The sequence below is a fragment of the Thermobia domestica genome, chromosome 14, assembly GCF_964235325.1.
Source record: "Thermobia domestica chromosome 14, izTheDome1.hap1.1, whole genome shotgun sequence".
Lineage (NCBI taxonomy): Eukaryota > Metazoa > Arthropoda > Insecta > Zygentoma > Lepismatidae > Thermobia > Thermobia domestica.
The window spans coordinates 61648848-61663613 of NC_137467.1; the positions used below are offsets into that span (position 1 = coordinate 61648848).

General features: G+C 36.3%; 1 protein-coding gene across 1 annotated transcript in view; it reads right to left on the reverse strand.

The window, feature by feature from the left end:
- Positions 1–14766, reverse strand: part of CARPA (Carbonic anhydrase-related protein A) — a 799359-nt gene that overhangs the window by 359660 nt on the left and 424933 nt on the right. The window lies entirely within an intron of this gene.

The window sequence follows — 14766 nt, forward strand, 5'->3', positions numbered from 1 at the left end:
TGTATTCGAGCAATAGTTGGTTTATAAATAGGTACAAGCCAGTTCATTTTATAGAGGAAGAAAAAGAAGAAAATAATAAAAAGATTAATATATGTTTTTCCAAGGATGTTATAAATAGAGGATCTGCCCATATGTATCTTCATCCTATTAAATCGATGAAGCCAAAAAACAACCGAGCATCGACACGTCTGATTGGCTACTCTCGTTTCTGCCATTGTCTAATTGGATACTTTCGTTTCCGCCATGATTGTTGGCTCAAAACATTGCGATCCTATTGGGCGGAGTGGGCAGAGTAGGGGTGGCGAAACTGTGACGTATTGCTTCAAGATTTTGTTGTAAGGGCATATCCTCTATTTTATAAGATCCTTGAGTTTTTCGAATATATAATTGGAATGTGGATATGTAACCAGAACAACGAAACGATGTTTGTCATAGTAACAAAACAAGATTATACTGTTATGTAATGATATAGTTTCGATGTTACATTGTAAAGTGAGTTAATGTTTTACGAAGCATCTAAAGATAATAAAAGATTTAATAAGGTAATTTAAAAATCGGTCAATTTACGAATCAGCGAGTTATATTTGTGATAGATATGTATAGTTTGTTACAAATTATATAAATTAAAATTCAAATATTACACTCGATAAACGAGATAAATTAACTGCCATTCCATTTAGTAGATCACGAACTACGTGGGTTGTTTAATATGTAAGTTTCTTTAAGCTGAAAAAAAAAGATATATTTGTGAACCATACATACATGTGTAGGTGGGTCCTTCCTCACCTCTTTATATAATCCCCATTGGAATTCACACATTTGTCTAACCGTTTCATTAATTTGTCCAAACTATTTTCAAATAATCAAGTCTCTGCCTATATAGCACTCTTTTTACGTTCCGCTTGACGTCTTCATTACCAGCTGATAGAACACCAGGTAGCTGACAGGTAATTTATAGCGAGGGAAACGCAATTCGACATGAGCAACCTGGCCTTTACTTGATGTTGATGCTCACCCCAACTCAGTACAAAAACGAAACACAACACTGAAGAATTAGAGTAGGAACTTTTGCCCCTTTCTCCACACAATCTCAGTTTAGAGCCAAGTTACTTTCATCTTTTTCCGGTGTTAAGGTCTGCATAGCTAGGTGAACGTTTTGAAAGAGGTGAAGAAATAAAGCAGAATGGAAGGGCCCTGATTTTTTTTTTTTTTTTTGCAAAGGGTTTGGACAAATTGATGCAACGCTGACACAAATGGCTGTTGTTTTTAACTAATTAATAATCATTCTATTTGAGTTCTATTTACGAAACCAAAGGCAGTTTTTGTACACTACATTTTTTTTTCAAACTTACAATGGAGCTCCCTCATGACTAAGCGATTAGCGAACGTATCTCTGACGGATTCTCGGAAAGAGCTCATGTGATTCGAATCCCACGTTAAATTGTAGGTTCACGTCTCATATAGCCTCACTGCCCAAAGGGACGCTAAACTGAACATCCAATCAATCAATCAAATCTTTAACTTACAATAGTTCAACCGTATTCTCAAATTTTGCAGCAACCATGGCCGTCGACAGCAGGAAACAAGAGGTGAGTTGCATGGATTTTCAAAGGGCGTTCAGTTCTTGCAAATAATATTAAAACATACCAATTTGTTCTCCCATACCATACTAGTTAATATGTTGATATTAATACTCTAGAATTATAGATTATTTATTGTAGTTGATAAAGATAAATGTGCGTAAATGATTGTTCTTTTATATGATTTATTACGTGCACATGTTCATCAAAGTGTGTATGTGTACGTCATTGGGTTCCAGTCTATTGTCCTTCTTGGAATCAGTCCTTTGTCTGCTTTCGAAAAATTCTGGGGACGTCTTTGCACTGAGAAAATCCGTTATCCCGACAGCAGTATATTGTAACAAAATATGGGATATTTGTGTTTACTACGGAAATCTGTACTGAGCATACGTTATCCATATGCTACGAACGTACTGCCCTTTTCCCGCTCAGATGTTACATCATGTAACTGTGTGATGACTGACATCTAAGAATCTTCTGTATATTACATGCGTACCTATGCTACATATGTCAGCTATATGTTATATGTGTCCACCTGTATGTGTCCACCTGACCGCCTACATAAAATTCTTCCTTTCATACGGAAAGTACGTACACTGAGAAAAATTCGTTCTCCGGACAGTGTTATATTATACAAATATACGGAACCCTCTTGCTTACTACAGAAATCAGTACGTCGCATACGTTGTCCGTATGCTACATACGCACTTCCCTTAGATGTTACATCATGCCGTTGCAGGATGTCTGACATCTAATAGTTTTCCGTGTATCACATGCATATACTTATGCAAGATTCCTCAACTATATGTTATATACGTCCATTTGTATGTGAGATCCTGACCGCCAATATAGTTTCATACGGAAAGTACGTATAGATGGAACACTTATACGGAAAGTATTATACAACATAAGTTTTCAGTTACACGTTAGCTGCAGATTGTCACCCGTACTTGTATGTTTAATCCAAAAATTATAGAATTTACGGATGTAACCTACGTTTTTACGTGCTCCACATACTTTTTCCTCTGTGTGCTTACTATGTAATTTAATAACTCATTTTTTAACATTATATTATACAATGCTGAAATTTTACCCAGTGACAAACTTAAGTCGGCTGTCAATACAGCATTTCATTGCTACTTTCATATACAGTAGAACCCTTCTCGTCCGCCTTCGGCTTGTCCGCCACTCTGGTTCTTGTTTGGAAAATTAATTTTAAACGGCAATTTATACAGTATCGGATCTAGAAGGCAAAAACTAGTGGAGGGAGATAGGCAGGACACAGATTATGTAGATATATCATGAGTTTACTATAAACTTTAAAAATATATATATAAATACATAGCTTAAATTATTTTTGTCACTCAAAAAAACTAAGGGCTAGGCTCTCCCGGCCTCGGGTTAAATCCGCCACTGAATTTATGTAATTTAATTGTTACATTATATGACCAAATAAGTAAATAAATAAACAGTAAGTTGACATCTAGTATAAAAATGTATGTACGTATGTTCCAGCATTCAGTCTGGAGCGATTTCAACCAAAATTGATGAATATACTGTATGACTTACAATCTAAAAACAAATGTAATTACTGGGAGGATAAGATACTTCTACGGATGGGAAGGGGATACATGTAAATATAATAGAAAATGGCCGGTATTACTTTCCAATTCATAGATTTCTGGATCGCTGGAATAAACAATGACACTCCTGATGCCGTTTTATATCCAGGTCCAGTCCCATAACCAAGGCGGTAACAAGGAGTAAACGGTGATTGTGGAAAGAAGGATAACATATAAAGAGAGGGTATACGGAAGTTAAATATATACAAATAATTGGAAATGACTGTTATTAGTGCCCAATCTATAGTTTTGGAAGTCACTGAAGTGAATAATGACACTTACGATGCCATGTAAGTCCAAATTTACTCCCCATCAGCAAGGGGGGCCCATTTAGATGCAGAAAGCATATATGAGGATTTTAAGACAAATTGCATTCAAATTATGCCAAATATTGTATATTCGTAAATACAATGCGGGGTCTACATGAGCTTTTGGGGAGTCCCATGGACCCCCCAGGATCGGCACCCTTGCCCATCAGCAATGGAAGTGAGAAGGGGTGAAAAATAAATGACCAAATTCGACGTTATGTTTGTAATCGCGTCACAAGAAAACAAGAGAACTATTTGAAATTAGCTTTGGAACACAGCTAGTACCTACCTCAAGCTGGATTCTTTTTTTCGTGTCGATTCGATTAAAGGGCATCTCTTTAATAGGTATGAAGGATTCAAACACTTATCCCAAAAATATATTGTCTTACAAAGCTTTATCATTACATTTTTTCATTGAAACTAGCTGAACCTGCACTCTCTACACAGCACATCACTCATATATGCGCATGAATCTCCTTGTCATTCCTCACAACATCTGTACATATCCCTTTATAGACACAAATGAAAGACGTCTTGACAAAAATCTGCAAGGGGTGTCATAAGGGGGAGATTTTTTCGATTATTTTTTTCAACATCTAGCACCGTTTGCAAGATTTGAGCCTACTTCCTGTTGGAGTTTCTAATTCATGTATGTTTTCTTTCTTCTTACATGTAGTATGTAATAAGCAAATATATTACGCACACAAATAATTATAATGTAAGTGATATATGGTGTTCATTGTGAAAAACACTCCTAACAATAAAGAAAAATGAAATGAAATTTTTGAGTTTTACGTCCCACGATTATGCCGGTTAGACTAAAGGAGACGGTGATTATGAGAAATGAATGAAATGGTGAAATGAAGAAAGTGGGAGGAAACGGGAGAACCCCGTGGAAAACCACGCACACGGTGTTTGTCCACTACAAAGTTCACTTGGTAGGAGCAGGGTTTGAACCCGCGACCCCTTGCACCAGAGGTGAACGCTCTATCACTGAGCCACCGCGGCCCCCCTAACAATAAAGATTTATCTTAGACTGGAGAAATGGTTATCCTTTGTTTTTAGTAATCATTTGGCCATGAAGTAAACGCTTGAAAGATACACTACCTCCGTATACAATTGTGTCGTGTTGGAATGTATAACTCGTAGGATATAATGCTTTATTTCTAAGATATCAATACTTAGAGTGCACCCCTAAAAATGTAATAAAGAAATATTCAATTAGAACTGAACAATATACAGAAAATTTGCAATCGACCAGTGGAAACGGCATCTTTCTGTAGCTTGTAGTTTGCGAGATATCATTGTTAAACTAATTGGACACAAACATACGTCCATAAACATATAAACCTAGCATTTTCATATACAATATAGACTAGCTGAACCTGCGCTCTCTACATAGCGCATCATTCGCATATGAGCATAAGTATCCTTCTCGTTCCTCACTCGGTACATGTCCCTTTACAGACACAAGTGAAAGACATCTTGATTAAAAAAAAATCGGCAAGGGGTATCATAAAGGGGAGATTTTTCGATTTTTTTTCTCAATATCTCGCACCGTTTGGAAGAATTGAGCCTACTTCCGATTGGAGTTTCTAATTCATGCATGACCAGTGTTTTCTTTCTTCTTGCATGCAGTATGTAATAAGCAAATACGTTACGTAACTTACGCTATTATTTATAATGACAGTTATATATGGTGTTCATTGGGCAAAACACTCCAAACAATAAAGATTTATGTTGGACTGGAGAAATAGTTATCCTTCCTTTTTCGTTATTATTTGGCCATGAAACAAACGCCTAAGACATATGCAACCCCTATATACAACATTGTGTTGTTGGAATGTATAAAGCGTAGGATATGATGCTTTAGCTTTTTTTAATTTCAACGCTTCCAGTGTACCCTAAAAAGTGTAATAAAGAAGTAATGACCATGTTTCTTAAATATTCAATTAGAACTAGACAATCTACGGAAAATTTCCAATCGATCAGTGAAAACGTCATCTTTCTAGAGCCTGTAGTTTCTGAGATCTCATTGTCGAAAGGATTGACCACAAATATATAAACGTCCACACTATATAGTTTAAAAGAACTCGGAAAATGGAAGCACAATTCACGTGCATTGATTTTAGAGTAGACTTATTAAAATACAACGGCTTTAAACAATAATTTTATATCATAAACTTTGTGAAAAAGTTCTAGTTAACTGATTTATTTAAAGTACACACACTTAAAATGTTTGTCTCTGTTAAACGTGAAATCATACATAACCGTAAATGAAAGATTTAAAAATCAAAGTTATATATTGGAGCTCAGGCACTTTTAGTTGCTATTGTAGTATTTTAATAGATAGATGCTTATCCTAAAGGGGGTAAAGGATTGAAATACTTTCCACAAGCCTATTTTTGCGGTGGAAACAAGAGACTTTTCAGCTGACAGAAAATATATATATTATGATGAAGAAATGACAAAATTTACATAACAATTGTTTTCTCTGAACGTAATGAAACTACAATCGCAAATAGTAATAACAGTGGGCGGTAATTACATATTACCAGACTAATAAATAACTAAAAAGCTAGCTGTATCCTGATTTCTTGTTATATGTTGTTTCCTTTTATTTTTTTCTAAAACATCCAGAGCGGCGTTTACTGATTTTAGCAAATCATCATCAACAATGCGTTAATCAATATATTTATTCACAGAGTCATTTGGTGTAAGGGCATTGAATATTAATATTTGCTCTTTGGTTGTTGTTTTTCTAGTATTTTTTTCATCTTTTATTTTGTTTTCCGATGTGACAAAAAATAATAATAAAACTTACATGCATATTTAATTAGATCTATTCAGCAGAAACAACATATATATATGTATTTCCATGTAAGCATATACAATACAATTGCACGTTACAAGTCAAAAATTGACAACTTCATAATTCTGTTTTCGGTTCATAATTTTTCTTTGTAATTCACAAAATTATAACTTCCAACTGGAACTGAATGACAGTGTACAGCTATCTATAGGTTTGAATGAAAAAATGTCAGAAGAATTAAACAGCATATATCGATTTTGAAAATTAAAAAAGTTTTATAATGTCTCTTTATTTTATGTTATTTATTGTACTACAGTGATTGTGTAGGTGACAGAAAGAAAAAAAGTGTTCGTTGCAAAATGGCAACCGAAGCGTGTCTTTATGGATTGTTCTATTCTTCCTGAACATCCAAACGTAAATCATTTTTTAACCCTTCAGTGACGCTAGGGTTTTTAAATCACCAGACTCTGCGGGCAGAGGGGTACTAAAATTTTGTAACCGTAAGGCCACATTCGCTAAGCACTTTCTTTAAGATGCAAAAAAAGACCTGAATATCTTAAATAAGTTGGAAGTTATTCCATTTCAAAGATTACATTGCGAAAGTGTACCACATCGGTAGGTCGAAATTATGTGAAGAAGTGGATGCCAATACCACGTAGGTAAGTTGGGAACATTGAACAAGAAGACGTTATTACTACGTAGGTAGGTCGTAAGTTTGAACAAGAAGATACCATTACAACATAGATAGGTTGGAAGCATGTGAAGAAGATGATGTTACTATCACGTAGGTAAATCGGAATCATGGAAGGAGTAGATACCACTACCACGTAGGTAAGTCGGAAGTATTGAACAAGAATACGACATTACTACGTAGGTAGGTCGTAAACTTGAACAAGAAGATACCATTACAACATAGACAGGTTGGAACCATGTGAAGAAGATGATGTTACTACCACGTAGGTAAATCGGAATCTTGGAAGAAAAAGATACTACCACATAGGTAAGTCGGAAGTATTGAACAAGAAGACAACATTACCGCATTAGGTTGGAAGTATGAAGGAAATATTATTACCACGTAGATAGGTCGGAATCATGTGAAGAAGTGAATGCCACTACCACGTAGGTAAGTCGGAAGTATTGAACAAGAAGACGTTATTATCAAGTAGGTAGGTCGGAAGTATGAAAGAAATATCATTACCACGTAGATAGGTCGGAATCATGTGAAGAAGTGGATGCCACTACCACGTATGTAAGTAGAAAGTATTAAAGACGATGTCATCGCCACGTAGGTAGGTCGGAAGAATGACAGACGCTTGGTTAGTAACGATTTTGACTGGTTTCGCTTTACAAACTTTTTTGTTTCTGGGCAATAAACCCTGTAGTTCCTTAAACCGTTGCGTGCCTTTTGACTTTCGTGGAGTTTTTCCGTCGTGGCTTTTGCCAATAATAATTTATACTTGTGGCTAATACCATAAAGTCATGAGTCAGAATGTAATGGGGATGAACTTCTTGTTTCTATCTGGATCGAGAACAAAGACAAAAACCAAACAAAATAAAAAAAGCTTTCAATTTTTTTTCTTAATCTTCAAGTGAAATAAAGCAATACTCCATAATTTAATTTTAAAAATGTATGCATTATACTTAGAAAAAGAGATCTGTTATATCTTGTTTTGATATGTTTGGGATAAAGCATATATAAATTTTCTTGTTCCTGATGTTTGTGTGTCATAGTCAGGGGCGGATCCAGAACGGACTTCTGGGGAGCGGTGGGTAGTAATACTGCTACTTAGAGCTACTTTTAAGAGCTCCAAACTCTGGGATGGGTTTTATTTATATATAAAATAAGAAAATTTCCTCTTATGGGGGCGATTGTCCCGATTGCCCCCCATGGATCCGCCCCTGGTCGTAGTATATTCCGTATTTTTTGTATAGCATCCTTAGATACTTCTTAATTCCCTTTTAAAATGTCAAACTTTGTTATTTGTTTCCAAATATTTGTTTATTTATTTATTTCTAGACACAATAGGCTATATAACCCAATTACAGTGTCCGTTACATGTATTAAGCAATTATAACACATTAATACATTCATATTATAATACACTTATAGTTATAACGCGGTTGGAATAGCATTAATGTTCTTTCATCTACAATACATTACAAAGAATTGTCTGGAATTGATTTATGCTGCTAATATTAATATCCAAATCTATTCTGTATTTTGTTAACCTGTTGTAAGTTGTACTCAATCTGCAGACTGGTGACCTTTTTGTTTGCATTCGTGTGTAATTTGCCGCAGTAAAAGAAATTGAAAAGTTCAAGACGAGTTACATTTGTAAGCAGGGGCGTCATTTAGAGGAGGCAGGAGGGGGCAATTACCCTTCCCCCCCAAAGAGTTTGAGGAATACACATATTTTAATGGATTGACTACAAATATACCAGTACAAAACCTGAGAGTCTTATGTTAGTGGTGCTCTTGTCCCCCCCCCCCCCACAATACAGACACAAGCAGAGTCTGAAATGACGCCCCTGATATGTAGGAGTGCATATTTTAAATTCTTGAAGTAAATCGGTACCGTCGATTTTATTATTAAATAACTTTTATAGAAATAACATATTTTGCATTATTTGTCGTTGTTCTACCTGAAACCTGAATATCTTAATGTATTAAATTTTAAATTTAAAGATTGACTGTTGCATGTCTTTGGATATAATTGTGTCGTCCTTATATACCAAGTACCATAAATATTTATTCTGAACTTTTTAAATATTATTTATGTTTGTTTTGTGTGAGCGTTCCATCGTAGTGGCTGCGTATTCAAGCTTGGTACGAAAGTAGAGCTCATATAGTTTTTGGATAGCGGTAATACTGGTAAACTCTTTCCTAATGTTAATAATGAATCCAAGGTTTCTGTACGTCTGGTCAATCATGTGGTTTATGCGTGTTAAATGTTAAATTTCTATCATATACTCAAATATCACAAAATTCTCTAATGATTGCTGGTTGTTTCGTTTAAGGAAATATACCCTTAATTTGTGTCGAGTATGAACGGAATTGTTATTTGATTTTTCTCTCTCTCTGTATGTATCTCTGGGTCCAGTTCTTTTTATTGTGACTTTTACTGATCTTTCTGGGACTTTAATTTCAGTTTCAATGATTTTTGGTACTGTTTATGCATGACAAAGATTTTCTATTGCTATTCTACGTAATTTTAATTCATATCTGTAAATTTCGAGTCAGACCTGGCACAATAATCCACTACATATGCTCATGCATATCCACAAGTAATATTGAAATGAGTGATTTTGTATCAAAGCGTTCATACTGGGAAATTGCTGCAGTACTTTACCTGCAAACTATATCAATCTAATAGTTTAAGAACTAAATGCAGCAAAGTTTGATATTTTGCATCTACACTTAATGCTCACTGAATTGCAAACACCTACCCAATACTTTGTTGGTCCACCTTTTACCCAGAGGACGGCCTAGACATACCATGGCAAGGATTCTGATAGTTGTGCCGTCTTCATGTGGGTAGAAGTGTTGCATTTTAGGGTGCACGTGACTATTTTACACCTGTAGGTTCACAAGATGTCTCACTGTGATCCATGCATACTAATAGTCTCAGTCTATGCCAACAGAAGCATCCCCAAGCCATATATCCACCCTAACCGGCCTGTACAGCACGCATCATGCACGAGAGATTCATAGCTTCTTGCTGTTGGCGCCACACATGCATACGCCCTTCCGAGAGGAGTAGCACAAACCATGATTTTTTAGATCAACACTTCCTTTTCCAATTATCCATGGTCCAATTAGCGTGTTCCTGTGCCCGAGCGCGACAAAGTCACCGGTGACGAATCGTAAGGAGTCGGTGACGAGTGTGTCGTCTGCTATGGAACTCCATGCGTGCCAGTGTACGCCGTATAGTTGCGTGGGATATATATGTTGTGCATCCATCATCGAATTGGTCACGTAGTTCCTGGACACTGATGATTCGTTTGCTTGTCACGAGCTGCTTGACGCGATGCTAGTCCTTTTTTTGAACTTTCGTACATCACTGTAGTTCCGTCTCTTGGAGATTGTTACCCCATTTTTTCGCACTCCTTTATTAAAGACCTGCACGGGCTTGGGCGGGCCGACACTGATTTCTCTTCAGGTCGGGCCGAGCTGGGGCCAATTAATTGCAATTCTTTAATAATTATTGACTTTCGTTAAACAATAATTGGAATAAATAAAACCAAACGTTGAAGTGTGCCCGTGAAAAATGTTACAAAGAATGCAATAGCTATTTAGAGTTTGTATTGCTTAGCGGCTCCACTTTCAGTATAGAGGATTGCAGGCATTGCGCGGTAAATTGAGCTCTGACGACCTTCACTGAACCCAAAATATGACAAGAAGGGGTGGGAAAATTTTGCCTGTCGCTAAACAATATTGGCAGCTTCACTTTATGCTAAAAATGAATTAAGTTAGATTTTTGTTATAGGAAATGGAGTTTTTGTTCTCTCGATGACAGGCGAAGTTCTAGGAGGCAATGGTACCATTCGGGAGGCAAGCGTCAGGTTGTGAACCAGAGTTTAGAAAAAGTTTCTGAGGGTTAGGTCAAGTTTAATACTAAATTTTAAGAAAGATTGGGGCTCGAGCTAAATTTTTTAAAAATTTATCGGGCCGGGGTCGGGCCAAAAACTTTTAAAATTTATCGGGCCCGGGCCGGGCTTGGGCCAAGAATTTTTTAAAAAAACTTATCGGGCCGGGATGGAACGGGCCTAGGTACATTCGGGATTGGGCTCGGGCCGAAAAATTCTACCCGTGCAGGTCTCTATCCTTTATTTACCGTCACTACACAGGAGTGGGCGTATCCGAAGAGTATTGCTATCTAGATTATTGATTCACCTATTACACGGGTATCCACAATCATGTCTTGTTAAAATGCGAATAAATCTTACTCTTCTGTCATTATAACAGTGTGCTGTCTGCTAACATGTAGCCTCGAGAGTGTTCTTTCTCTGCAATAATATCAGTTGTACTGCTTATATAAAGAGCTCGGCTGATGGCCCCACTTTTTTGTGGAGAAGTGGTCGCCAACTCAGTGTACTTCATTCACCCGCAACTGATTATGTGTCCCTGAAGGAAATTAGTTTTGTTATAGGGGGGTGAAAATCCACGAAGACACTGTTCTTGCGGGAAAGAGCCACGAAATAATCTATACGAAGAGAGAAACGCCACGACGGGAAATAGTCACCGAGCCTCCTAAACCAGAACAATCGACATGATAGGATGATAATTTTATCCACATAGATAAGGAGAGAGAAAGAGAGAAAAAGAGGGAGGGAGAGAGAAAGATTTTAAAAACAAAAAAGGAAACTACTTTCTCTCAGTAGAGGAAAAAAATATAAGAAAGAACCACTCTGAGAATCTTTTTAAAAATTCATTGGATTCGACAGAGACGAAAGGGATAAGAAAGAAAGGGAATGATAATAGAAAATTGGCGAAAAGACAAAAAGATTTCTTCGAAAGTATTCAATACAAAAGCGAAAAACTTTCTCTGGACTCTCTCTTTCTCTCTCTCTCTCTCTTTGTATACATACATATATTCTCACGTAAAAGTTAGTGCTCAAAGAAACTGGAATTCGTATAACGCGCTGTAAATTGGAAATAGTGGAAAGAATGCAAAAGGGGGATGACTTGTAAAGTTCTAAAAAAATCTCTCCTTTAATTTTTTCTCTTTTTTAAATAAAAAAATTAAAAACAACTTTCAGCTTTTTCTTTTCTTGTGCAAATAAGAACAGAAGAATAAAATTGAATTTTTACTTAATTTGAATTTCGAACGTGCCATTCATGTTCTCGAGGCTCATTACCGAGTAACAATCCAAAAGTTTCGTATCTAAACGCAAAATTGCTTGGAATTCCATTAAATTTCTCGCTTACGCACTAATTACCTTATTCAATGTTCCATTTTCCACTATGGCACTTGGCTTCTTCTTCATCATCATCTTTTCCCTCATCCAGCATCAGGATGGAAAGACAGTCAGAGTTGAGAAAGATGAAGATATGGAGGAATTTATTAAGAAAGGGAGAAAAAAATATATAAAGCATTTGTAACCTAAGGGTGAAAGCTCTCAGAACTGTAGTTTGTTTTTACTTTTATTGGAGAAAACACATTTTTTTGAATGGGAAGAAACAATTACGAAAGCAGGTAAATATCTATTCCGTGAAACTAATAGGTTGATGGCCTCAAAATTAGACAGAATAAATTTTATTAAGCTAAGAACTTGAGGTTATTTGAGATTTTTGGTCTCTTACCTACAAATTATTTATTCTCTTTACGACAAGAGTAAATTACTGTAGGAAATGAATGTTATTTTTGGAGGCAAAGGGGGGTTCAGTGGAAGAGCCCTCACTTTTGATGTAAGAGATCCCTGGGTTCGTCCCAATCCATGTGAATTTGCAGTGGACAACATTGTGTCAATGACTTTTCTGGGTTCTCCCATTTACTACTTTAACATTCTATCAACTCTTTTAAGAATTTAAAATCATTAACTTTTAGGGGGCACGGTGGCTCAGTGGTAGAGCGCTTTCCTTGGTGCGTAGAATCTCCGGTTCGATCCCCGGCGAAATAATTTTGTGGTGGATAACATCCTGCTCATGGGTTTTCTCAGGGTATCCCCGTGTACTTCTGCTTTCTCATAACGGGCATAATCGTGGGACTTAAAAAAGTACATATTCATTTCATTTGTCATTAACTTCTATGAATGAGCCCCTTCTTTTAGCATACAGAGCATAATCGTGGGGCGTAAAACTGTAGATTACATATTCATTTCATTAATATAGTTGATGAGTAAGGTTCAGTTTTAAAGTAACATATCCTAGGAATTTAGACGGTGTTATGGTTATTATGAGTGTGTTAATTTTCGTGAGAGAAGTGGAATGGAGATTGAAAAAAAAATCTGTATTTCTAGTATGTACTTGAATTTCTAGAGTTTTTACAAGATTCTCGATAAAATGTATTTTAAATCTCTACTTTCACAACTTTATTTACAATTCCGATGAAAAACGACATGCCGAGGCTAGCGTTTTAGTGTTCTTGTATTAGTCTGTTGATTGTATTATAGATGAAATACTCGTATTTAATATGGTGATGCACTTCAGTAGGTGAAAATTTACCTGCCGGCTGTAAAGTATTATTGTCGGTCTGCTGATGTATGTCATAATATTAAATATAGGTGTTTCATCGATCGACACAGTCATGTCAGGGGGGGAGGGCACGATGGCTCAGTAGTAGACTACTTATCTTTGGTATGTGAGGTCCCTGGTTCGATCTCCGGCCACGTAACTTTGTGATGGACAACCTCTTGATCAACGTCAGTTTGAGCCCCATACACTGATTTATTTTCTTTTATGTCTATACTTCCTTACGAAGTATACACTAGTAATAACTCCATACATTGATTACACCATTATCTTACTGTTGTTTACCTTCTTTTACTAATCACTCAAGATTAGAACCAACAAATCTTTAAATTAAACATAGTATCCCGTTATGACTGTTCTTTGCACGGGCAAAATAGGTTTTTGGAAAGTGTTTGAATCCCTTCCCCCTTAGGATACGCATTTCAATGAAAGTTTAGTGACTAAAGATCCTAATGTCACTCCTTTAACACCCTATTTTTCACCCCCTATGCGAATGGGGCTGAACTTGGACTTAAATGACATCGGAAGAGCTGTCATTTATCTTATCGACCTCGAAAACCATCGGATTGAACACCTCGAAAACTATCGAATTTATCCCCTCGAAAACTATCGGATTGAACACTTCGAAAACTATCGGATTGAACACCTCAAAAACTATCGGATTAAACACCTCGAAAACTATTGGATTGAACACCTCGAAAATTATTGGTTTGAACACCCCAAAAACTATCGGATTGAACACCTCAAAAACTTTCGGAATGAACACCTCAAAAACCATCGGATTGAACACCCCTCATTCGGAATGAATACCTCAAAAACTTTTGGATTGAACATCCCGAAAACTATCGGATGGACAGCCTGAAAATTCTCGGATTGAACATCCCAAAAACTATCGGATTTAACACCTCGAATACTATCGGATTGAACACTCCGACAACTATCCGAATGAACATTAATGTCGGTCATTTTAGATTATATTTTTTCATCTCATTTCCTTCACCTTTTCCTTCCCTTACCAAAAATGTGATAAAAACCTAAGTTAGGCCTCATGTGATAAAAAAAAATTATCAAAATCAGTGCAGTGGTTTACGTGTAATTACCCGTCATTCATTTTTACTTATACAGATTAATCATGTAAACATTATATCAAAAATAAATGTAACCATGTTTGACGGGTGACTCCTAGATTTGATAATTTTTACATGAGGCCTAAATTAGGTATTCATCCCATTTTTGGTGAGGGGGGAAAAGT